General features: G+C 37.4%; 2 long non-coding RNA genes across 4 annotated transcripts in view; one reads left to right on the top strand and one right to left on the bottom strand.

Moving 5' to 3' along the window:
* Nucleotides 1–537: 537 nt before the first annotated feature.
* LOC108447052 lies at nucleotides 538–13,086 on the top strand. Its single transcript, XR_001862440.1, has 3 exons — nucleotides 538–1,503; nucleotides 8,419–8,526; nucleotides 10,486–13,086. It is a non-coding gene; the product is annotated as an uncharacterized LOC108447052 (long non-coding RNA).
* Nucleotides 10,876–27,490, bottom strand: part of LOC108447051 — a 41,305-nt gene continuing 24,690 nt past the window's right edge. Inside the window, exons 5-8 of one of the 3 annotated variants that reach the window (XR_001862439.1) lie at nucleotides 22,409–22,486; nucleotides 18,076–18,207; nucleotides 13,186–15,794; nucleotides 10,876–12,097 (exon numbers count right to left, since the gene is read on the bottom strand). This is a non-coding gene — a long non-coding RNA (uncharacterized LOC108447051). Of the gene's footprint in view, nucleotides 15,795–18,075; nucleotides 18,208–22,408; nucleotides 22,487–27,490 lie in introns of all 3 variants that reach the window. The other 2 variants (XR_001862438.1, XR_001862437.1) reach the window with 2 other exon arrangements.

The raw sequence follows: 27,490 nt of genomic DNA, 5'->3' as shown, positions 1-27,490 counted from the left end.
TTCATTACATGGGATCACATCTGTAGATGCTTGTGGGTATTATTAAAAAAAATCAACAAATGTCTACTGTATTTCTCTTTCAGTTTGGCTCAGTGCTTGGAATTCTGTGTGTGGAGAATGAATGCTCTGCACCTTGTTAGCAGGAGTGAGCCATAGGCTGTTAGATACTCTGAGCAGTCTTAACAGGTTACTGCATCAAAGCTGGGACAACAAACTGCAGAGTTTAGCAGAGCTGTGCTGCTTTTTTCAGGTGCCTTTTGACTGCTTTGTGTATGTAGTTTGTTCTGAGGAGAGAATGATAGAGCATTGTGTTTTGCACCACAGCTTTTGCCTTTCCAGGTTCTCAACAGATTTGTGTGTAAGGCATATTCTGCCCCCACCCAATTGTAAAATGGCACATATGTACTACAACATTAATACTGCTTATTAAAGTTATTAGTCTATATAATGCTCTATAAAAGATACATATTGTACATATAAGGATACATATATTGTATTTATATGTATATCACATTAGTATCATAGTAGTATATTGTAGCTGCACTTGACTCCTGTTTTGCCCCCTGAACAGATTACTTGTGTTAGTAGAATTACACTGTACTGTATAAAAGCTAGAAATAGCTTAGGAAAGAGCAAAACCTGTTCATGAGCCTCAACTGGACAGCCCACTAAGCTCAAATTTTGAAATAGAACTTTGTAGTGAAGCAAAAGAATATTTTGCCCAGAATATACCTCAGAAAATACTGTTTGGAATAAAATAAGATTCAGGGTAGATAATTTCCAGCCATGTGTTTCCAGTCATCATTTTTGACTCTTAGATATTCCATCATTCAGCCAGGATCTGTGGAAAATAAACCAAAAAACGCAACCCCCTCAACACCCGTAGTGTTTTGGCTGAATAGCACTAGGAAGACCTCGGTTCATATGCTGTGCATAGAAATGTATTTTTGCAAATCAGAAAAGGTATTTTCAGTTGTTCTCTTTACTAGCAAAAACCACCGAAGGCTGTTTTCAGTTGTATTTTACCTCTGTCTAAAAAATGTTGAATCTAAGAATGTACAGAAGAGTCAAACGTTTTTTAGAGTCCTAGCACTTCAAGGACGCAGAGTGACAAGTAGACACATGAATATATTGAAAAATTCTGTTGGGAATCAAGGTTTAAAATAACCGAACATTTCTACTGACTGTACATTTCAGAGTAGTAATATGTACATTTCTGATCATTTTGTTATTGTTTAGCATGTTTATGACATTGGGTACAGTTCACAAGATTTCATAGGCTTTGAAGGATACTTAATGTGCTTTTCCTATGCTTTAGATAACTTCAAAATACTGTATTGAGCTCAAGAAACAAAAAGCCTCATTTCACAGTAGACTACTGTATCAATTGTAACTGATCTTTACATCCTCTCACCTGTCTTCTGTCCTTAGTCTTTTTGGCAGCTAACCTGACCTTGTGGGCTGTCAGCACTGATTTGTTTTCCGTACCACTTGGACTCAGAGGTATTTTGTTTTTCTTTTTCTTATCTTCCCCTGCCTCCTAAAAGTGCCCCCTCATAATAATTGTATACCTTAGAAATCATCTGTCCCTCCGGTAAGGGCAGCAGAGTGGCAGAAGAGGTGTACGTTATTAGTGCCATGGAATGAAAAACTTCAAGGCATATGCTGGAGAGAACAAGGGTTTTCCAACCCAATAGCTCAGGAGAGGTGAAAAGAAGGTTCTACTTCAGCACAGTCAGACCAGGAGCTGCCTCATGGGAGGGCTGTTGCACTTTTGGGTGAGTTGTATTTTGATTGTTTCTTACCAGCCATAACAGCAAAGTTATAAGGCTGCCTGGTTGGAGTCTCATCTCTGAGATGTTGCAGTGAACAGCCAGTCCATTATCTCTCTGTACAAACCTCAAATCTTTTCCCTAAAATATGAAGTCAGACGTGGTACGCTTGTTAGGGAATACCTACCAGCAGCATTTCCGGGGCACACAGTTGAGTAGCTGTAAAAAATGACTGGTGCATGTCTAGGCAGCTTGGAAGCTTTGGCTCATTGAAACTGCTATCTCTAGAACACCAATAATTAAAGATAGCTGATTTGAAAAAAGCCATGTCTGGATTGCTCCAATTCATGGCTGGACTGTGTTTTTAATGCCTCTAAAATGACTAATAGTGTGTATAAATAGTGACATCCAGTGTTCAGTTAGATCAACCACAGGTCTGTGTTCCGTAAAGCCTTTTAATTAAAAGATTTATTACAGACCCTATTTAAAATGCCTATGTAAAGATAGTAGATAACCTGCCAACTGCAACACACCTCCACAATAAAAATTTCCTTCCTGGCTTGTTGGGGAACAAGAATGGTGTGGCTCTTGTATAATGCTTTAACTTTCTTTTTTTATGACAGCAAGAGTCTGATTATTCCCAGGTGTTTTTGATTTCTTCTTTCTTTGCTTCTGTTGCTGTGAATGTGGCCATTAGGGCAGCAGTCATAAAGGATGTGTTCACCACTTCCTTCTCCGTCTGTCTCTTAACAGAGCCACAAGTCCACCGTCTTCTATCCACATTAATTCCCTGAGGTATCCACACAGTATTTGTGTTGACTGCCTTAATTTTGATCTTCTCTAATCATTCCCTGCCAGATGGCAGTTAAAGTTTAATGGTCCCTGTAAAAATAGTTCCCTTTCTTCTTTTAATCAGTCATGTGTGTTTGCTTAGCTAACTGTTAGATGTTCAGAAAGCACGAAGGGACCACCAACACAATTACTTCAAAATACACATCCGTATTGTGATTTCAGTGTTACGTAAAAGTGAAGAGTTATAGTGTAAGTAAGATTCCTGGAAATTAGTATGGGCTACATTACCTTAAATTTTCTTTGTTTCTTTAGATTTATTAAAAAGATTAAACTAATAATTTGTGACATTTCATGTAATCACATGTAGATTACTTTCAGTATTTTCTAGGCTCAAATGTTTGTGTTTTCTAGAAAGCATATGAGTATTATGCTTTTAGGGATGAATTGAGCAATACACTTAAGCATCTGCTTAACTTTAAGTACCTGTGTATAGCTAATGATAGATAATAGGGCCTTGAGCAAGGTATTTCGAAGTATGCTTCACCTTAGGCCCCTAAGTACTTCCAATGAAATGATTTACCTTCTTGAATTTTTAAGAGTATGTATCGACACCTAATGACACAGAACTTGAAATTTTCCAGCACGTGTTTACTTGATTGAAGCTTATTAGGAGTTCAGGCTTTTGCTGAATAGAGAATTTAATTCAATTGCATATTCATGCTATGCCTAAGTAGCAAATCACTTCAGAGGCAAATGGTTTAAGCTATATCAGACACCTATGGAGTGAGCAGGTAAGGTTATACCTCTGAGGAATACGGAGAGCCTGGGAAAGTGATAAATTAGCAGTCTAATCCAGCTCAGAGTACTGCCAGAGAAAGGGGTTCTGTGGAATTAAATGGAGACTGGATCAGGGTCTGAACGCCTTGCCTAAAGCAATACAGGAAATATATGGCAGAGACACTAACAGAATCCAGATCTCCTGATCCAAATTAGATTTCGTTTGTATCTAACATCTGTGTATGCTGCAACTGGATGTGTCATCACAGCCTGCACAGGCCAGCTTCTAGATTAAAGCTCACATGATAACTCCTACGCACACTGCAGGAATCACACCCACTTACACATCCCAGTAAGATGAGACTTAGCAGAAGTGCAGACCATCCTACTTTATTCTCCCTAGTAGAAGGCTGAGAAAATAGGGATCCTTGTACCTTCCTTGAAATCATATTTTAACAACCATGTCCAGAAGTTTTAAGATATGACAAACTATGCACTATGACAGTACTCTGAACCTTCTGATCACTTAGTGCTTTTTGATTTTGCCATCAATGCCAGGGAGTTGCTCCAGCTCCAATTTTCCTCATTATACCTTAATTAGCAATAAGCAATTTGGTTCTAACATAATAGAAATTTTGACCCAAAGGAAAAATTCTCTGTCCTCCATCTAGGTATTTTTCCTCAGTTCCTTTCTACATGCAGGTTTTTTGGGTAAGATCTAGGCCTGAGAGCAGAGATGTGGATGGGACGGTTTGCATTATGATAATAACCAGATGACCTCACTGAGATCAGAGCCTCAGGGTACTGGATTCTGGCAAAAACATAGTAAAAGTCAATCCCTGCACAAAAGAATGTGAAGTATAAATACACAAGCTCTTTGGTAACTCTGGGATGGAGAGGTTGATTTGCCCACTGTCAGACTGTGGCCATTGCTAGTGACTCACTCTTGATCTCTTGTGCCTTAGCCAATGGCCTTAAACCCAGAAGCACCCTTCTTCTCTACTTACAATTAATTAGAAAGAGAGCCCAGCTTTGTTACTTTTGGTATGTCAGAGTTGTAAAATCTGTCCGCTGTGGAAGAGTGGACATACCTTTATCTTTCTGTACCCTGGTTTCCTCTCCTGTTTCCATATCAGACAAGCATACACTGGTTCCTTACTTGGTTGGCTAAATATTGCAAAGATAAACAAGCCAAGCAGAGCTTGCTGGGCTGATGATGGTTACTAGCAGGCATCAAAGTGAAGGTGTTCCCCTGTGGACACAACCCATCATGGTTGGGCTGATGCCCAGTTCATAGGAGGGAACATGAATCTTCCAAATGGAAAGGGAGATAAATTGCATCTAAACATGCTAATGATGATAATGTAGAGAGACAGATGTGGTAACTGAGCATTCAAATCCCTCCATACACTCTTTACTTCTGCTACACTATCACATCATATACTACTGACTAATATAAGCCAGATGCAAAACCAGAATGTTGTTTGAGTTTATATTCTTGACATCTCCAGATCTGTACAGCTTATAGATAGAACATTTTTCCCTGGCAAATTCACACAAAGGTCATTTTTATGAGCTCATATAAAGAGTGAATTGGAAAGCAATCACTGGTGTTTGTTTCAGCTGCACCACTTCTGTTACGGAATTCTTACTATAAAAATCAAGGCAAAGCACAGCTCAGAAATCTGGATTCCGTGCAAGGAATTTTGTTTCCTTGTCCATTGTGTGGCCACTCACACCTTTGCAAAGAGGATGCCATTTAAAGGCTTGTAATTCAGAAGTGGCTTGGATCAGCCTTACATAAATGTAAATGTAATATGTAAATGACATAATGATTTCCCAAGGTGAAAGGCAGCAGAGGAGGAGACACAGAGGTCTGCCAAGTGAGGTCAAGTGTGGAGAATACGCAACAACCATGCAGAACACTTATACACCTGGTACAGTACATGCCAGTTGTAAAGGCAGAAAGCCAAAGGTAATGAGCACTGTGAGAATTACCAAGAGCTCCTTTTTGGCCCAGGTTCTTGCTTGTAATTGAAGCGCTATCCTCTACTGATCCTTCAGGTAGTGTCGGAACAGTTTTATCCAGGCAGGTTTCAAGGGAGAATCAATCCCTATCGAGTAAAAGAAACTTCCTTTACATTATAGCTCTGTGCTACAAGCAAGCTATGGATGTGACTCGTGAGTATTCTTAATAGTTTCCAAAGAAAGTGAAATTCCTGAGAGAGATTTTGATTTTAATTTAGAAAGTGATTTTTATGCGTGCTCCAAGATGACTAGAAAACTGTATGTATGTTTACATATTTATGTTATTAGAACATATAATGAAATGTACGTTAAAGTGCCTTTATTGCATTTATTAGAATATATGTTTTAAAATACTTCTGTACAGTATTAGGAAAGAATAAATCAAATATTAGCCATCCAGGAATATTCTCCATTGGTCTGTACTCTCCATCAATTTTAACAATGGGCTATTTATTTTTCTTTAACTGGATTCTAATGTATTCACAGACATAGAGTGGTTATAAGACACCATAATGTTATTCCTGGATAACAGATTTTAGCTTTTATATATCCTAGTGAGCTCCTTCTCTACAATATTGAATTTCAAGGAATTGGTGGCTACTCTGTGATGTTGAAAATTTCCTTCTATATGTCTTCAGCTGCCAGTCTTTGAAATCTCTTTTAAAGGATAATCTATACTTGAGAAAATAGCCAGACTGAAAAATCAAAGTCTAACTTGGCAATCTCACTGAAGTGCATGTAGTAGTCGCTTGGCTTTCCTTGCCTTCCACACTCTTCCTTCATATGTTTTTATTTCAGTTACAAACTATTTAGGACTAACACTTGCTTTTGCTTTTGAAAGGGGATCTGGGATAATTGTGTGCTTCCTAAATAATCAAATATATTTTTTATTCTTTTCATTTTATGGGTATGGGGCATCTGAGTTCAGAAGCATCCTTCAGAAATGTCCATTTGGGAAAAACATTCTGAGACTTTTATAGATAGAGTAGTAAACCTGGGAAGCACTGAATGTTTAACTGAAAAATCAGAAATACCAGCAAAATAATTATTGGAGCTGCAGAGAATCTGCAGGTTTACAGAAGACTATAATGCAAACATTTTTTTGCTGATAGTTCTTTTTTTCCCCCCTTCTTTTTAACTTTTTTTTTTCCCCTGGAAGTTCAGTGATGTACTATAGTGAAAGGAAGGAACTGTTAAATTAATTTGAAACTGAAAATTAAAAACCAATAGACTTTACTGCAAATAGGAAACGGTGGAAACCCCCTGTGATTCAATCACTGCAAACCAGACTGGGAAGAGGAGTACACTTGATGGCACAGCTGCAAGGATGAAGCAAGCTGGCCTCTCTGTTACTGTTGATATTGGTCTGGGAAGACACATACTTAGTAAGTAACACTAAATACACTATTTCTATTACAATTTTCTATTTCAAATCATGGAAGGACCTCCCCTTTGGCTGTCTGTAACTGCTGAAGAGCATCACGTAGTTAATTTCTCTGTTTATCAGTAAGGCATCCTTTGAATCACACAAAATGAGTACACTGGTAGAATACAAAACCAAAACACCACACACAAACAAGAGAAAGGAGATAATACTAAATTATATTTTAGCTACTAGTGTACGTAGACTGACAAGTCTAATATAAAAGAATCTTCCATACTACCTACTATCTTTTTATCTTTTGGTAACAATACGAGAGAGTTTAACAGGACATTTACATCTGATTTAATGCAGAAGGCTTTTTTTGAGAAACAGAAACCCAAATTATAGCTGAGAGAACTTCAGAAAAGAAAATTCATCTTCCTCAGAAGAAACAATGTAAAGAAAACTTAGTAGTTGTATAATGTATCACTGCTTCAGAGTTCCTAAGTGGAAGTTAGCGGGTATATTAAACTGGCAGTTTATCCTCTTTGAATATATTGTATCCACCTAACTCCTGAGGAAAGCAAAAGAACATTAAAGAAGTGCTTTTGCACCTGTTATACTACACTTTGCATTTTTAATGCTTAGCAGAAGCTGTTAGTGTTTTAAAATCTTCACCAAATGTATCCATGCAGCATGGAAAAAGCTGAAGTCGTTAAACTGCATATCACACAACAGAATCATCTTGCATTTAATGACTAGATTTCTAAAGCAATTACTAAATTTGGACCACGTGCTGCCCTAGGGGGAAGCCAAGTTTTGGTTCGTTTTGAGAAATTAGTCTCCCCAGTGTGCAGTAAGAGTGCTGCTGTTGACATAGGCAGCCACCAGCATGCAGGATGGCACACAGGATGTGTGAGCACAGACGGGCACGGTGTGTGTAGGGAGACCTGTCACGATGGAGCAGGTACAGGTGGTGGCTTCCCCTGCCCAGCAGCATGTGGGAGGCACTGCCAAGGCAAGCTGACTTTTCTGCAGGAGGTAGAAAGAGCCGGCCTTCCCTTTTTGATTGAATACAACTATTTTTTTCTTTACAGAGTCTACATCCTTGAGTTTTTCTCTCATTTTCCCCTTGTGTTCCCATGATAACTTGACACAGAGTAAACCTAAAATTTGTTCTTAACTCCAAACAGGCATTTAGTAATTGCCAGAGATAAAGAAACACTAAGAGTTTGGAAAAAAGTAAACAGCAGTCACAGCAAAAGTGTGTTAAAGAAATTGGCTCATCTAATCTAAAATAGTAAAATGACCAAGTTCCAGGGCTGAATTATTCCCAGAAGTAATACCATGACTTCATTCAGGAAGCATTACTCAGTGGGATTATAGCTGGAACATTTTCAACCTTAAGGATTCATCTCCAGAAACATCATTCTTGGAGTGCAAAATATCCTGAACCTCCCAGACCTAGAATAGGTTCTCTGTTAATAACTCACATTTCTGCATATCATAAACTTCAATTTGCTTGTGAGTCATTTTTCTGTTCAAGAATTGTGTAAAATACGAATTTTATATCAGTAAGAATTGAGAGTCCAAGGAATTAAGCTTTCACTGAAATGTGGAATTTCTCTACACACTCTTGAAAATTTTGTCTCCAGTATAAAAATATTTCATTTTTTTTCTTTACAGAAGAAAATTCCATGCAGTTATTTACGGCCTCCCTGTAAGACATGATAACCCACATCCAGAGATGTGAGATAAGGTGGTCTCCTACCATGAAGTGGACTGTTCAGTGTGGTGAGAAAAAGAAGTTGTTTTTATTTATTTATTTACCAAAAAAACCCAAAAAAAAAAACAAAAAACCCACCAAAAAACCAAAACTAAAAGTACCCAGAAAATTGACATTAATTGAAGCATGCAAAGCTATATGACATCAAGAGCGTTGGGGAGCTTTTTCCCTTGGTGCTTAAGACATGCTATGGAAATTTCTTGCCTGGTGGGATAAACTAATGGGCTGACAAAAATACAAACTCTCCCTAGCTGGAATTGCAGTAAAGGAGTGTCTTAGTTCAGAGTGCACTGGAAAAAACACCATGTTCATTTTATCTTGACTTTCTTTCTATTACACAAGAACTCAAACTGAGCAAGAGTGTCCTTGATTTCACTCATAAATACTGTGTAGAAAACTGACAGTCCTTTTATTTGTCTTTAAAACTGATATGGGGGTGGGGGTCCTGAATAAATATTTTCATCTGGAAAAACGTGGAGTAATGTTCATTATACTAAATACTTAACCTAATTTAAACTTAGGGTTTTTTTCTTGAATGTCATTCTTCCATGATTGTGAAACTTTGGTGCTTCCTTGGATGACGCCTTGGACACCCACATGGAAATTTCCATTGGAATTAGCTTAAAGTAACTCACTCCTATAAGAGAGTAAATCAAGAAACTGGAACTATACTGTAGTTCTCATTGCATTCCTCTCAAAAATGCGGTTGCTGCCACTGGTGGTGGTTTTTTGTGCTGGACAGCCAATTTAAGAATTACGAGTAATTGGAAAGCTTTTCTGTATTTGTCATAAAACTGTATTTTAATGTTGGTAGCTCAGATCACTAATCTAAACCTTGCTCCTTGTGTACCTCCATGCAAATGTGTAGTCAGCACTCCTATTATCATGTCACTGCTTCCAAGCGTACCCTTGACAGCTCACAGACAAGAATATCTCTTGAGGAGAAAGTAATTTAGTTATGTAGATCTCCCTATTATTTCAGTCCAAAAAGCTCAGCTTAAATAGACTATCAACTGAATTGAAATGTTTTTTGCAATATGCACTGATGTGAGACCAACAAACTTATTTTGCTAAGGTGCCTTAAGTAGACTTGGATCTTTAGTTTTAGCTGTGCTATTACATTTCCTTGAAAGCTCCCTTATTCATAAAAATAAAAAGGGGGGAGACACATTTTCTTGTGACTTAAAGGCACCTGGCTGTTGGGATTTTTGTCTTTCAGTTTAGGGAATAATGAGTGGGAAATCTACACGCCTTGTGTCTGAATGATCAACACTTGCATTGCCATGTGCTTTCCTGTTAGTGTGGAGGTACAAGCTGTGTGCTAAACACTAAAGTCAGGCTCAGATTCTTCTTCCAGATGCACATGTGCAACTTCTATAGCAGTGAGTGAAAGTTGCATACACAGATGAAATTTTAAATTAATACAACCTTGCATCCATTTGCCTCAGATGAGAATTTTAGTTTAAAGAATTAACAATTTACTGTCATTAAGTCCTTTAGCCCTTTTCCATATTCATATTATGAAAATAAGAATACCTTTCACACACACGGTGTTAAAGAAAGACATAGTAGGAGGTGTGGAGTGTCTTGGCTGGGAAATCGCGTGAGTACTATGCACATACATTTCCTGAGTAAGCTGCTTATTGTTTCTGTTATTGTACTTCTGAACAATTTCTGTTGGCAACAGGGTATTGGCCATACATTCACAAATTTTGGGGCAGAATCCATTCTGGTTGCTAGCTTGCATCCTGATTTTTATCAAATGGCTGCTTCAAAACGAGGTTTTTTTACATTAGATAGTTCAGCACTTTATAAAAAGAAACATGGTTGAAAATACATTAAATTGCAGTAGGTATGCCACACTGAACACATCAGATAAAAAAGAGCTCTGTTTGACACATAAATTGTGGATATTAGCTAATTTACACATATAAACTGTGAATATTTTATTTTGTATTCTGGAACAGGTATAACTCCACGACGTTGATTGTAATTTCATCTTTCATCACCAGCAGAGGGAGCAGCAGTGACTGAGCTGCACAAACCGTGGGGGTTTAATCCACTCCATCAGCCAAATTCCCTCTGCAAACACCCTGAAAAACCTCTAGTGCTGTCAGCAGGTTTTTGCAGGAACCAAAGAAAAATGTCTGATCCTTGAATACGTTAAAATATTCCTATTTTCTTCAAAGTAAACTCTTGTGTACCCCCTTAATTGAGTAGCATCACATTCACAGCTTTGTGAAAAATATACGGCATACGAGTGGTATTTGGAAAGAGATCAGAGACCTGACTACACAGACCATAGCCATCACATCTCATAAGCCAAAATCATGCTTCAGAGATATTTAGCAAACTCTGTTCCTGATTTTGCAACTTAAGCCACAGTTCTGTGGGAAGACACAGTTCAAATATGAAAACTATAGTTACTTGAGACCTAAGATTTTGAAAGATGTTGGAATGCATTTCAAAATTGTCAGTTGTTGTAGTTTGCTTTCAGACAGTGTTTAAAAGTGTCAGAATCCTTAAATCAGTCCTCATTTTAGCATTTTCATTCAAACAATCTAAAAAAAAAAAAAAAAAAAAAAAAAAAAGGGAAATTCACAGCTGTTAAAAAAACTTCTGATTTAAAGCAGTGTAGTCCATTACCAAAGCTCTGGGTTTGAACACTTCTGCTGTGGGAAAGCAGTAGAGAGACCCTCTGCTACACAACTCCTAATTGAGTCCTAATGTGCCAGTGAATACATTAGTTGGCTCTCTGACATTTCACCCATTTCAGTAATCATCTTCACCAAATATGAACACCTATGCTATTGTAGACTAGATGACAAGGTTGTGCACATGAACTCTGTCTTCCTTCAACCTTATCAGCACCTCTAATGGAAGATACTTTGACTACAAACATGACGTGCTTATAAACACAGCCAAGACAAACCCAGCAGCCCAGTTCCTGCCCAGGATCAGGTCAGTTCAGCTCATCCCAAAACCAGCCATCTAAAACTGAAAGCCTATCTACCATCATCAGCCTGACGTTTATTACATTATTTCTGATGAATGTAAAGCAGTAATAATATTGGGGAAAATGGTAATTATGGAGACTTCATATTACAGGCAGAGAAAAGATCAAGGGTTTGCTGGTGGTCTTGCAGGAAAAGAAGTGAGGGATCTCAGAGTTGCTCTGGGCTCTCCCTCACTGTGGTATCAACTCGCCTGGCTGTCAGAGATGGTGCCTAAGGAAGCACTACTGCAGGTTACTCTCAGCCTGTCTAACCTGCTAAGGATCTGGTCAGAATGCCTGGCAGGTGGGAGGTGGACACATGCTATTTGAAATGTTCACAGTGTTTCATAAGTAAATTATACTTAGTCACCAAAATTTCATTTATCCACTCTCAGTTTCCTGACATGTCACTGGCACTCTGGAGTCTTTTAGCTATTGGTGTCAATAATATGAAAAAATTAAATCTTCTTACCTTGGGAGGCTTTACAGTAATGACACACCACTCTTCAGAATCCACATCAGCATGGTCCTCCCAGTCACTTATTTGGTTGAGGGCAGGGCATTGACCGTACATTTTTTAATACCTGCAAAGAAAGAAATTTCGTATCTTTCCTGATCAAAAGTATCTTTGATAAATGTCAGTGTTACTGTGTCCAAACAGCTTATTCAGTGGGCTATCCTGCCATAGGGGCTAAACAAAAGTCACAAGGCTTTATTTTGTTAAACAAATATAATTTTAGCCACTTTGAAGAAAGGGCAGAGGATGGATTACAAGTGTAACTGTAGCATTTCTTGTGTTTATCACACTTAAAATACAGCAGTGCAGTTTGGTTTGCAGCATGTGATCTTATTAATTTATATGTGTTCATATAAATAATTAATATTAAAATCACTTTAATTAATTTTTGCCATTGGATTCCTTGAAAGGGAATTTAAAGCATGCTTTCACTGTATATTTAACACAGTCCATTTTTTCAATTTTGCTATATGTGATTCCTCTTGAATTTCTAAAGTCATTTTTATCATTTCCCAGAATTGTCTACCATGTAAGAAAAGAACCAACAATTTCGGAACTCAGAAGGATGAGTGACACTATTAACAGTGATACTAATAATAATTCAGCAATTGAAGTTCTGTGTATCTCTTTCATATAGCACTAGTCACTGGATATTAATTAATTACATGGTATTTACTAATGTAGCTAAAATGGGTCTGAGTTGTTGGACCCATAAGCTGTTTTTGTCTGCAATCTGCAAAGGTGATAATTTATCTTTAAAAAATATTTCTTTACAATGTTGCTTTCTGATCACTGCATCATTGATCACTAAATCAGAAATATTTTTTGCCACTAGTACTGAAAGGCTAAAGTTTCCACATGCTTTAAGTGCATTCATCAGCAACATAATTGCTCACTTTCCTATAGTTTAATTTGCCCAAACATACAGAAATCTGCTCCAATGTTTTCATTGAAGATGACAAATACGCAATGATACTGTGGGCTGTCTGGTTTTGGTTATGATCCATAAGTGTATGTGCTATTTAACAACCAATAAAATATGACAGGCATATATAATTCTGTCTGAGCAGGAAAGAAGATTTTATTGCTCAGGTTTTAGTCACACATGCCTTACATAAAGTTGTACAGTCAGATCAGTATTTTATTGTTACTTACCATATGTGTTACACCCCTTAGGCATGAAAGAGCAAGCTCAAAAGCACTAACCTTATCTGCAGAAAAAGAAATTACTACAAATAAGTTTATAGTCAATACAGTCTTTCTTTAGGAACAAAACAAAAAAAACTGGAAACAAATCTACATATCTCATAGACTTCAGCCACAGAAGAAAGGAACCATTATTACAATCTTAGCTTTATCAGCTTCTTTCTTAAACACCTTATCTCCTCTTACATGCCAAAATAATTCAGTATGCACTACTATGGATCGCTGACATCAATAAGTGCTATCTGTCATCACCCTACCCACTGTATCCCCCCAAAGCTCCTGGTATTGGGGGTCTTGGCCTCACACAGAGAAAACATTGCTAATCTTATAACAAGGTTATGTGCATAAATTTATGCATACATTTATCAGAATCACCAGGTATGTTGTGCAGAGGCAGATCAGTGGTGAACAGAGAACTCAGCAGGACACATCTGCACTCTGTTCACACTTCTCAGGTTCCTTGTACAGCTCAGCAGGAGAGGGCAAAAGGAGAGGTGATGATTTTGAGGCACTTCTGCAGTTACGGAAGAATTCCAGAACAAATTCCACTGTCTTGTTTTTTCAGAATACACAGATTATATTTTCTTTAATACACATGGGAACCAGAATTTATTTTTATGATGCACTACCTGCATTTATCTCCACCAGTTGAAGAAGTACGCTAACAGCCTGCAAAGCATTACCAGGGCAGGATATGAACCTACACAGGATATGAATTTATAAATGTCAAAGGAGTGTAGTAGTAGCAACATGTAAATCAAAGTTCAGAAAGCCAGAAAATCTTACTTTAAGATCAGCTGATGCAAGGTAGCAACATAGTTATTTTTTGGAAAAACAAGTACTTTTGTGGCACCAGACTGAGGGACTGAATCATCAGCAGGCTATGACCTGACAATGATTGATTCATGATAGAAGAAAGGGAGAGAAAATGAGTTGTATTTCAGATTCCAGCATGCAACATACCAAAAACACTGAGCAGGGTCTCTGAAAGCCAAGTAAAGAAGCTTTCCAGCTTTCCTGTTTCTTTGGGCACTTTATTTATCAAGACAAACTGAAAAAAGAAAGAGCTACAATATCTTCATTTAAAATGTACTAGGTAGCTGTCTGAGATATTTTTAAGCAACACTGGCAGAAATAAAGGAGGATCAAAGAAATAACATTAAGAATATTTAAGACATTTATCCTGGATAAAGTTGCTATTCTCAAGCTTCAAATAAACTAATACAGAGCTCACCCAAGCAAAACTTCAGTGCAAGTTCCTTAGAAAGAAGAAAAAAGTGTAATTTTTCTCTGCAATCACATATTCACACAGAAATAGTGTATTTTTATATATAGCTAATGCTGGATGACTTTATGGCTGACTATAGAAGTCTGAGGATTACAGAACCATTGCCTGAAGAGTGAACACTTGAATTTAGCCTTACTAGTTGCTAATATTTTTCTGATTCTATTTTTTTTTTAATAAAGTGATTTCAGGTTTGTGAGCAGCTACCTATAATAAGAAACAATCCGTTTGAAACACTGGAGAGTGTAAGTAGAAGGTGTTAATTATAGCTAAATGCCCAATTCCCCTCCCCCCCTCTGGGCTAAACCCTACAGTTTTAGGCTGCTTTCATTTCAGTAACCATTTGATCTTTCCCAGGAGAGGATTTCGTACTATTTCTTTTAATCTTCTCTGCATGCAGTTCAAAACTGGCTTGCTGAACTCAATTTAAGTTAGTGTTTGCGTTTATGAGGAAAGGATCGCATGGTCTACAACAAAACAAATAAAAATAATGGTTATAAATGTCAGTTAAGAAAATTGTGTGAAGTAAATTAGGTGCTTATGAATGCATCTATGCAAATTTTAGAATGATGCTATTACTCCCTCTGCTCACTATGATCTGCAGGGAAAATATGATTTAGAAACCTTCGACCTTTGGTAAGTACAATAAGCTTTTACTATGGTGCCTTTGCAACTAGTAAACAATTAGGCAAGAAACTTAAAAAATATTTTGAGAATAAAACACATTGATGTTTCACTCTACACACATAAGGATCTTCAGTGACTATAAGTAATTAACCAGACAGAATAAAGTTAAACAAACACGTAAATCTTTGCAGGCTGGACATTCTATGCAGTAAATAATGCAACACCTCCACTGTCACCAGATAATGTGCACTGTGCTAAATTCGACTGAGCCACATTTTGGCACTAGCATCAGTGCCAAACGGACTTATCTTGTAACTTTTACCTCTAAGGATCAAGTCTCCAGAAATCAAAATGGCTCCATTGAATCAAACTAGATAGGATTTACATTAAAGTAAAAGCAGGTCATGCAGTCAGCTAAAAAATTGCAAAATGTGTTTACCCACCTCAAAATATTGCTCCATATCTCATTCCTTTTGTAAGAATGTTTGTAAATCTACAAGAATTATTTTTCACATCCATTGTTTTAATAAAGTTCCAAAGAGACATTCATTTCCCAACTTCCTGCTAGCGCTGCAATAGCAAAATATGCTGCTGGTGCTGGCCATAGTCATGTCCACAGTTGGGTTCAGACAAAGTGACAAATCAGCTGTAAGAGCCAAATGCACACAGGAGAAGTTGCAGCAATACCCTAATTATGCTTACAACAGAAAAATATACTGCCAGAAATACTGAATAAATACTTTGCAAACAAACAGAAAAACCAAGATACAAGGAAAATAGAAAATAGAAAAAAAAAAAAAAGAGGAATCTAGCACAATATGTACTGGTCAGGACCCCAGAGAATAAGGATTTTCATGCATTAATACATCAAAACCAATTGGTAGCTTCCTTTGGATTGCCTGTACCAGTCCAAATAAAATGTAGCAAAGCAAATTTACACTCAGGCCCCATTAAAACTGACTAATTTCAGAGTTGTTGAATTTAGGAGCATTTTATCATATAACTGGAACCAGAAGTTAATGTACTGAGAGTTGAGTTTCACTAAGATGAAATATTAATTCATGTTTATTGTAAATGTTGATTGTTTTAATATCCTGAATTTAGATGCAGAAGATTAGATGTAATGGGTTCTTTCCATATGTCACAATTAATCTACTTGCTCTTTTAACTGTAAATTCTGCAAGATTTCTTTTTCTTACCTAAAAATTCAAGCAAATGATTTAAAATTAAACCATTTTTCCAGCACATGTAAAAATGTGTAAATGATAGAACTGGCAGTATGATGATTGTTTTACAGATAAGCATTTTCTTCATCATCTTCAAGGACATCCAGATTTATGATCTAATCACTCAGACCTTTAACAGGATGCATTTGAGTTTGATTAAAAAAGAAAACAAACAGCAGTGTGGATTTATTAATGAAATGTGGGTGACCTTTTCACATATGGAACACTCTCAAAATAGCAACCTTAAAGTTGAGTATGGTCTCCTTAGCTGCTTTAGCTTTGCCCATCCTAGTGTACAGCACGTTTTTGTTATGCTTTTTTAAATTGGCAAGTGCAAATTTTGGGAAACCATTTCCCCCTCCCCCTCCTTGAACTTTAATTGCTTAACCTACATCCTAATTCAAGCTGCTCATAAACCTTAGCCTTTGTTGTAGGTCCGACAGCTGCGTTATGTCAGTAGCAAGTAAAACCTTCACAAAGTTCCGGAATGCTGCAAGACATTTTATAGGTGCTGCAATAAAAGGCAAATTGAATTTACAAAAATGCATTTGTCACTGATTAAAAACTTACAAAGTTAATTGGAAACACAGTGTAGGTGTTGCCACACAACTAGAGGTGTAATTGGTGGTTTTAATTCAGTTGGAGCATGGGGGAGAGTAGCTGTTCATGTAAGGCCAGCAATCTTTTTCATATTTCTTTTCCCTTGAAGAAGCAGGGTGTTTTTACTGGAAGACTTGCATGAATGGTCAATAGCATTAAGATGCTAGCTGAGGAGTAGGGACCACCTCCATGCCTAGCTTTCAAGGCTGTATCAAAGTAAAATTTGCAAGTACCAGTCAGTGCCCATTAGTAATTGCAGGGTCCTTTGGGAAAGTTTTCCAGTCCTTTTCTTGTTTTAGGTTGGCAAAGCTGACACAGCAAGTGAGAAGGGGAGAGGGAGGTAACCAACAGCCCTGGCAATCAGCACCCTCCCCCTGGAGCTGAGCGAATTATCTCCACATAATCCACTTAACCTTTGCCATTGTGGGACCTGGGAAGTTGAAGGTATTTTTAAACTTGAGTCTTTTAATTGCCAGTTTATAGTGTCACTAGTCCAGCTCAGCTGGAAGGAGGAGGATTGGAAAATAGTTCCATGAGGCAATAGCTTTTCACCTCGGCTAGGAGTCCTAATTATTATTGGTTTTGTGGCTCAATGTCCTCTAAGACTGTGGGGACAGTGATCTACAGTGAATCCACAGGTGATGGAGTTTCTTTAATCACCACTTCTGGTTAACATGGCTAAAATATCAGAGATTGTAAACTGCTTACAATGTTCAACTTGGGTAACAAACATATTGTCATCAATTCTCAATATGCAGAAAAATCCAAGCTAACAAAAAATGTTGTGAAAACAGCTCTGTAACAATAAAATTTAAGAATATGAGAAAGCTCCTTTGCAGTTTCTGTTCTTGGCAATCTCCACTTGATATAAAAGTTATTATTTTATTATTTACTTGATATTAAATTTTTTAAAATATCAAATAATCCCCTTATCAGAAAAACATTCCTTGAACAAATGCTGAAGGATGCTTCTGGGTAGTTTTCCAAAAACAAGATATGGAATATTTAATTAGGAGTGATTAGTTCAGTAGATTGCAATAGCTTGTGAGAGCCTTCTGCTACATTTTTATTCTTGGCTGCTTAAATTTAAATACCACTTACCTATTTTGTTGATAAATATTCCACTGTGCTGGACTGCATGTATGTCCACATTTCAGGGATCATCAAATCAGGCAAGGAATCATGCACGTGTTCTTCACAGAGACACCAAGAAATGGACACTGCACCTTTTCCCTGAATTTTCAAAAAAGCCCCAAAGAGTTAGGCATTCAGCTTCTTTGTACATCTAAATTTTAGACTTACTGGATTGTATAGGTCCCTTAAGATTTTTTGGTTAAAAATGGGATACTGATTCCTTTTATTAATACTCAGGAAATTCTCACTCCTATAGTTTTTACCCCTTGTTCTCTTCACAGTTTTAAGTTTCCCACCCACTGGTAGAGACGAGGGGAGCATGTGGATGTCCTGCACTGCCAGGTGCACTCATACTTCACTGGGCAAGGATGTGGCAGACCTATAATGTTAGTTATTTTGCAGCAACACCGACAATCAGTGTCCATCATGCTTGTATTATATATACCAATCCAAAAAACCCCAATGGTGCACAGTCCCAGAGCATTTCTGAAAGGGAATTACTAACTCAACCATCTCCTTTATTAACATTCTTTGGTGCATACTGAACCAGTAGAAAACCTCCCTGTGTGATACTTCAGCATCAGTACAGAAACAGAATTATTCTTGGAAATTCATGTCAAAACAGACTTGCTGTTTCTCACCACGGTCTCTGTGTCATCTCCTTGATCTTTTATTAATGATAAGGAAGTGAACAGCAGTAGTCAGGACTGAGAAGCAACAGCAGGGATGATCCAAATATTCCATTCCCACTCCTGCTTCTAAAATTCAGCAATATATATGGGAAAGTCCCTATTACATATTTTCACTTGCAATCTTTGAAAAGAAACACACACTAGAGTAGGAAAAAGAAACAAACAAAAATTTTTTTCAAATTCTAAATGTATGCTTTTATCCAGGCCTACTGAGTAAGAAAGATACCCACTTTGTTTGGTATCCCTTCTCACCTTCACATGTTCATATCAGATGCTTGGCTTTTCAGAGAACTTAGAAAATTGAGAGAAAGAGAGAATGCCATGGAAGACTGTAGTCACATCTGTGACTTAGCCACTGGGATAGTTCTGGGTTAGAATTTTGGCAGATTTTTGTGAAAATTCATTTTTCTTGACCCATATACCAAGATTACCAAACATATGTTGTAGGAAGGAAGAAATGGGATTAAATAAAAGAGAAAGTGTTTGGCTTACTTTTCTAATTTTTCTGTTATTTCTGTAGATAAGACTTTTTTGGAATGATCAGGATTGATATAACATTTTGCAATGAAAGGATAGGCAGAAAGAGGGGACTACTGTCTTTGATGAAAGACCAAAGGAGCAGCACATCAGCCATACCTTTCATTCCACTGGACAGGTTCCAAATACGAAAAAGATTAAACAAAACCCTGTACTCATCTTGATATTGGGAACACTCAAAAAAAATTTAAGTATCTGCTCTGGTTTAGATGTTAATTTAACTTTTTTAGATGAGGATTTAGAGAGGTTTTGTGAACAAATAGAAAAGCTTCTCTTGTTTCCAATTCAACCTAATTTTTTTTCAACTTCCCCCTCCCCTTCTCTGTTTTTTGTAAAAACCTTGGAGGCATTTCCAGGTTATATCTTAAAGAGTTGAGATTTCTCCTCTGAGAAGATCCCTTTGTGTCTGGCTATGGCGTAGTGAAACTGGCCATTACAGACAGATGCAAGTCTTAAGCACCTTCCCCTATTAAAGCCATGGAAGAGCCATAGAGCCATGCCCTAGCCACCTTCTCTCCCAGCTGTCATGTCCCAGACAGGCTGCCATGGCTCCAGCCGTGACTGCTGGGGTGCCTGGGTGCCCACTGAACCACCCTGAAATTAACAAAGGGCTTTGTACTGCTGCATAAATGAGCACTGGTAACTGATACTTAGCGGGGGTACAACTCTGTATCAAAACAAAAAAAAATTACAGATTTCCTCCCAAGTGTTACAGTCTCCATTCTGACCCTCTGTACTATCCCTAAAGCCTCCAACAGCCTCATGAATGGGAGATGTTTTTCTTAACAGCGGTGGTAGGTAAAACACGGTGCAATCTGCATGGGAAGGGTTTTGCCATGGCCTTCAGCTTCTCATCTTTCCTGAACAGCTGTGAGCATGTAAAATAGCTTACACTCATGTTTCCTCTGCTAGAAATGGTCACATAGATGGAGAGAGACAAAATGCTTTCAGAAAATACTAGCAGCTCCTGAATACAGGAGCTGATATCATCTAAAGTGATATTTTGTATAGCCTGAGCAAAGTCTCTTTTATATATATATGTTCTCCTTTAGCAGCTTAACTTCACTTGCAGATGATGAGATGGATCTTTCACTGAGTCACAATAAGGTTCTTAAGACCTCAGTCATATTTTTCCCCACAAAGGAAAGGCACATCTCACTGTCAGCCGAAGGATTGTAACTCCAGATTAAAGTGAAAGAGCAGAAATGAAGCCTCTCTGAAGGAGCATGGTGTTTCCCTCCTTCCTGTAATCGGCTGCAGCTGACCACACAGCAGACAGACAGCTTCTAAAATTGTACATGTGCATTATACCATAAACTAAATTGGAAGTTACATACCCATATACCCACCGCTTTCATCTCCACCATGTAGGTGCATATATTGCTGCCTCTCTGAGCAAAAATTCTTGACCTTGATCCAGGATGGTAGAGCACACTGTTGAACAATTTAGCCAATTTCATTCATTCATTTTCATGAACATGTGACACGATATTACTGCTATTAATTTAATAATATTATCCAAAGCTGGTAAAATCCTTATCACTTTTGTCTGATCTCAAATTAGGGAAAAAAATAATCACCCATTTCTTACAAGAACCTTATAGTAAAGTCAGGTCAGGTTGCCCAAACAGACCTGCAAGATCCCATGGACAGGAGCTCAAACAGTTTTGATTAATGAACCTAAGTTATGAACAGCCATCTCCTTTTTGATCCCACCACCCCTATCATTAGCACAATTCATATGCTTCTTTTGTGTTTGCAAATATATGTATGCTGTGCTTGCTCATCTACTTAGGATGAAATGTGAGAGAAATTGTTAAAATAGAAAAGGTTCACAGAGTAACAAAGTATTTTTTCCATATTCCTTGTATCACACTTCCTTCGTAATTGGAAAACACTGTTGTAGTGGTGAAGAGAGACAGAAATTGTGATTGCATTTCAGCAACTTAGGGAGGATATCATCTATTCACATATTGGTTTATTTTCATTTTCAGGAAGTGTTGTTTTTCACATAATATTTTCTGGGTATAAGGAATAAGAGAAAAGCGAAACAAAGGAAATAATGAAGAGCTGTGGGTGATGCACCAGTTGTTAGAAGGACAGTAAACGATGCTTGGAAAGTAGGGGCTGTGAAGATTTGGAAGTCATTGCTGAAAAGCAGCTGGAAAAGATGTCATAGAATAACAAAGAAAGACCTAATGTGGTTCTTCAAGATGTAGATGGAAATACTGGGAGAAATGTGGTAATAGCAGTGATATATGTGACATTAAATCTATTTCTGAAGCAGGATGTTTGGCGTGGGATGTACCCACCCTTCGGAAGTGTGTTGATGTATCAGAAAAACTCTGAGAAAGAAAAACCCTGAAAAGTGGGAACCTACATTTCTGCAGAGATTTGGAATAAGCTCAGTCTATTTAGTTCATCCACAGTTAATTAAGAGATAATTTGATCACGGTCCATAATTATCTACAGATGAAGACATCTGATACCTATAAACAGACACGAGTATAGGAAGATGTAATGATTGGAGAGAAGACAGTGAAGCATAAAGCGAGAATAAAGTGCAAAGGGTACTTAAACACTGGAACTATTTCCACATGGCAGATTCATCTTCATCTGAAGATTTTATATCGAGTTTAATGTCAGTCTGAAGAAGCAGGATATCTTGCCAAGAACTTGGAAGCTTGATGCATGGACCGTGAGGTGAATTTCTACAGCCTCTTTCATGCAGGAGGCCAGGTAATATCAGATGAATGCAGGGTTGATGAAGGATTAATAAGAACTTGTGATCATTGCTGATAAATGTGAGCTCCTAGAGAATGAGTATGTCTGCCTATTCATATAAAGATAAGACATTTTGAAGGTGTTTATTGGTTTGGCTGAATGAGCTGTTGTTCAGTTATATACCGCAAAACTTCATTTTTAATCACAAAACAAGGCATATGATCATTTCTTTGCAATATCAGTGTGAAAGTCTATTGGCAGGAGTCAGCTGTCCATAAAGTACAGCATATTACTTAAATCACTAAAAAAATAATTATCTAATTATGTACCTACTTTACAATTTTTACCTTGTAGCTGGTTTTCTGGTTCAGCTAGAGCCTCTTCCAAGTCTTCATCTGTGAAAGCTGCTTCAGCATGCAGAGCTCCTAATAAATGGAAACAAAATGAGGAACATTCATTCTGGAAGAAAAGCACACATTACTAATGTAGTTTTATGTTGATTAGAGATCAGTTCTGCTGTAACTTGTTACTCTAATCTGACCAGATTAGAGTCAACAACAAGCTATATCCAAGGCAAGGACATCAAAGGTCTAATCAGTTCAGTATTTTCTTTGAAAGTCCTTTCCAAATTATTCTTGACAGAGTTTGCTTTGTGAAAACTAAGGAATACCAAGTTCATGGTTTTAAGAAGCAACCCAATCTGAGATGTCCTCCTTGAGTGGCAGTAGTTTTCTCAGAGCTGATTTCTTCATACACTTCAGCATGTATATTTTGCCCTTACTGAATTTCAGCTACCATTTTATTACCCAGACAGTTATTATGACAGCTGCAGGCAATTTCTATTTATGGTTTTACATTTGAATATTCCCAATAATTGTATGTCTTCAAACTTTGTCCTTGGATAACATGCATTGTTTTTCCGGCTTAGTTGTTAATTGAAAAAAAGGAGAGAAATAAAGGGAAATATCTGTATATATATGCAAATATAGAAAAACGAACATTTAAACACCATTTCATCTGCTACTTTTCTTCTTTTAATTTCCCTCAATTTTTTTTCTAGTTTGTATTATCAAAAAAATCCAATCTGTGTGGAAAATTAGTGACCGATTATGAATATTTCTTTAATCACAGATTCTGAGTACTGGTAATATTACTTCTAAGGTAGATGCTATCTGACTTACAAATCTTACATTTTATTGTCTGTCTCATTTTGATTTCTATCATATTTCACATTTATGATTTGTTCAGACATACTCCTGTTTTGTTCAGTAGGAATCTGTGTGGTCTTTGATATAAGGCATAATTTATTTGACAAGGACATATGAGATGGTGCCTTGAATCTGCATTTAATTGATGGATTGAGAATTTTTAGCATTGCAACAAGACAGATTCTCATCCAATGTGTCATGGAAGGAGCGTTCTCTTAATCTGTTCTCCTGTGGATTAAAATACATGTATATGTATTTTGAGGAGTAATTTTTAAAGTTCTTTATTGAAGGTAGTTAGCAGGGTTTTCATACATATCTGACATTCAAATACTAAAAGTGATTGATGCTCTTATCTGTTCATAAGGGTATTTTTATATCCATGAGAAGTGAGTGTTCCATTCTGACAAGTCTTCTGGAAATATCACTAACATTGCAATGAAGACCAGCCCTTGGTAGCACATTAAGGCTGGATATAAATATAACCTTTAACCAGCAACGCAAACCTGATGTGAGTTTGTGCTTGCAATTAAACTTTCTGCCATCTAAACATCAGTCAGCCCCATTAAAAAAATTCTTAATTGATAATTGCATTATTCTTCTCCATGGTTTTCCATAGGGCTGTATAGCACACCAAGAGCTTTCAGAGGTTTCAGTAAAGTGTGGTATGCTCGACCTTGCCATCTTGTACAGTCTTCTGCTCATTACTCTTTCTGTTTATCATCCTCACAGCTCCTCCAGCTATCACTTAAACTTAGGGGATGCCCTTAATCTGAGACAACAGTCTTTTAACACTTATGTATTTTTTAATGCCAATGCAATCCCTGGTTACTGGTACTTCTTAAGACATTTTCATATAGAATATAAAGACGGGTTTTTGGTCATCCTTTCTGACAGAGTTCTGCTTCTTAAGTATTACAAAGCTATTTTGGAGCCCTGGGGATGCTGGCAACTAACAAAGCCTCTGAACATCAGGTTTTCAGTATATGTTTGTCTACCTTTTGTAAAGGGAAATTTTAAGCATGGCTACCTCCAGCAAACTTTACTGCCTTCCTTCCACTTCACCCAGCCACGATTAACCAGGAAAACACTACTGGCCTATGCAAACTATCGGGTTTTTACTGGTTCAGTATTTTGGCTGTTTGGAGAGTTTTTGTGTTTGGTTCCACCCCTAACCCCAAGTATAATTTTAGTGCTTTACAGAAGACCAAGTTTTGTGTCCAGTGCTCTTGATGCCTTGAAGTGGCTACCTGAAAACAGAGACTAGACAAGATTAAGAGAATAAAAGCAGGTGTTTATTTGAAGGGCCTTCAAAGGTACACCTTGGGCAGTCAAAAGCCTCCAAGGGGCTCCACCCAAGATGGACGATGGGTCATGGGTTTTTCACACTTTTATAAGTTTGGTCCATTTGCGTATCAAGGTTAATTCTCCAGTTATAATTTCAGGTAGTGATGTAATCACCCCAAGTTTGCTCCGCCTGTCAGAGGCTTTAGTTTATATATTTTGGGGCCTGGGACAACAAGGTGTCCTTGAGTTCAGGCCCAGAGAGGGTTTGTTATATCTAACCAGCATGAGAGAACAGTAGCTAACAGGCTGTATGAAGTTTCAGAGTTACATATGGGATTTGAAAAATACAAAAGTTGAAACCTAAGGCATCATTCTGACATAAATCTGAAAGTGAGCTAAGAAACTCCCAAACAACAGTGATGGCATTCCTCAGACAGTGCTCCATGGAAATCGCACAGTACAGCAGAGAGCAGCTGCGGCCACATCAGTGGCACTGCAGCAGTAGAGAACCACTACTGAGAGTCAACCTCAGAAGGCACTCATTCACTAGCTAAACATGAAAGTCAAAGGAAGAGGCAGATAATGTTTATTTACCTACAAGACAAATGGCAACAAAGTATTCTAATATCCCTTAACAGAACAATGGCAATCTGTGTTAAAATCAGTATCAAGACTTCACTCTTAAAAACTTATTGAAAGGCAAATTTTGTATTTTCGTGACATCTTACAAAGCCTCTAGGGACTGGACTGGTAATCTAGAAAACCTGTCATTTATTGTCTGAATAAGGATTGCAAAAATCAGACAGTATATTCCAAAATTAAAATTAAAATAAAGGTGAGGTATTATATTGCAATGGCCTACTTCAATTGTAGCAATCTCTCTCTGTTTTTTACCTTGCCTTCAGATTTATGCAATAAAATAATTGACATTTTTCATCATTATGTCTTTATATCTTTCATGAGAGAACCACTCTCCTAGTTATCTTTATTCAATGCTGTTAAAAAAAAAAAAAAAAGATAATGTCCCTTACCTCATAACACAATGCCTTTTAAAAGCATTCAGTTTAGAGCTAGTGTGAGGCCATGATGAATTGCTGAATGGTTGATTTCCTGACACTGTTTCTTACTAACCTTTTGTGACAGCTTCTGGATTACTCTACCTGGTAATTTGCACTATAATAATGGCTACAGTGAGATGTCTCCTAACTATTTCCTTTATTTTTAACAAGATTCTTAACACCCTCTGTAGGTGACAAAATGCAGTTACAGACATGAAGTGTCCCCTCGAGGAAGGCTGTTCACAGATGCCACCAGTACTTTAGTAGTGCAACTGTTAAATGAAACAAAAACAAAGAATCAGATTTTCTAAACATCCAGTTCAAATAAAAATTTAATTAAAAGTTATGAAGGCATTTTATTGATTAACAATCTTAGTAATTAAATACTGTCGTTGACTTTTTTTTTGGTTGGATTTGTCCTTCCTTGGAGATCTCTAATTGTGGTATGGCTTTACATTTATTGATAACTCTTTTTGATGAATACAGATGCCACCTTTTATGGCAGTCGTTGACAGAGTAATCATATTGTGAGAAATACCAGGCTTATGTAGTAACAGGTGTTGCAGTTATACATGCTGATATCCACTGGGAAAATGTGTTTGCTGCTATCATGGGTACACAATAAATGGAAGGTGCAATAAAGCACAAGCTAACATTTTGAAAATCCTTACAACTCTAGGAACTTTATTGCAGATTACAAGCACTTTGATCTCTGTCCAGTACTTAAATCTTAATTATCAGACTAATTGCACAGACTATGTTCATTTTCAGTGGTAATTCTTTTGTGAAATGCTATGTGAAATGATGTGCTATGGAGGAAAAGGTTCTGCAGTTTTGCCCAGGGCCACTGCAATGCAACTGTTTGAAAGACTACAAAGCAAATCCAGTCATCAATGCCCAAGTGTGTAGACTCTGCCAAAAAGCCAGATGCTGCTATGGGAAGCATTATGTATCTTTTCTAGTTTGGCACCTGGGTCCTGCTATGAGCAGCCATGTCTAATGTCAGTCTGTAACTTCAGATTCTACTGGTGCCTTAATAACAGCCTTTGTTTTGGTAATGTGTACAGTTAAAGGTTCCCTTCTAATCCCTCTTCCTCACCGTTCATCATTCAGATTGATTCCAAAGCAAGACACATGCAAAGTTCTAAAATGTGCTCTCCTCACTCACTCGTGGTAGTGTGGTACCTGTGCTCATTTCATGTACCTTTTTCTCTTTCTTCTTGTTATGGTGAAGGAACCTGATCAAACCAGACTTCTTCCAGACAATCTTCTTCACTGAAATTGTTTGTTTTCTACGCCCGTTAGTTTGGGGCTAAGAGGTAACTTTTTGTTTCTTGCCAGTAACAAAGACTAGTAACTATTAAACATCTGCTCAAAAGACTTACAAATTGAAGAGGAAAATTTATCATATCCCATCCATATTTAAAGTAGCAACAGTACTCCCATAATTTTATTGGAACTAATATCTCACTTTCAAAGAAAAAAGAAAAATCCTTCTTTTTATGTGCCCCATTCCAGAAATTGAGATAAAGCAGCATTGCCTCTATCTAAGAGTTCCTCCAATGTGTTCCTTTTGATACTCTATTGTATTTGAAATCAATAGAAGTGACTTGTGGCCTGTGATGGGAGTGTCTGGCTCCAGAATTATTAGCTGGTGCTAAGTGCTGACAATGCAATAGGATCTTTACAAGAAAGAAATACACTGAGGGATCTCCAAAAGCCTAATGCTGTCCTGGGAAGCAAGGCTGTCTAGACTGCTTGTATGGAGTATGATGGGAAGAGACTTACACCCACACTTTTGCGAGAAAAATGAAGAGCCCAAACGGAAGCATCTCCTGTCACATGTAGAATGAAAGGCTGAAAGGCTCTGCATTAAACT

Source organism: Corvus brachyrhynchos, unplaced genomic scaffold, assembly GCF_000691975.1.
Source record: "Corvus brachyrhynchos isolate BGI_N302 unplaced genomic scaffold, ASM69197v1 scaffold255, whole genome shotgun sequence".
NCBI classification, from domain to species: domain Eukaryota; kingdom Metazoa; phylum Chordata; class Aves; order Passeriformes; family Corvidae; genus Corvus; species Corvus brachyrhynchos.
The sequence above is the reverse complement of the archived record's forward strand: the minus strand, read 5'-3'. Positions and strand labels throughout refer to the sequence as shown.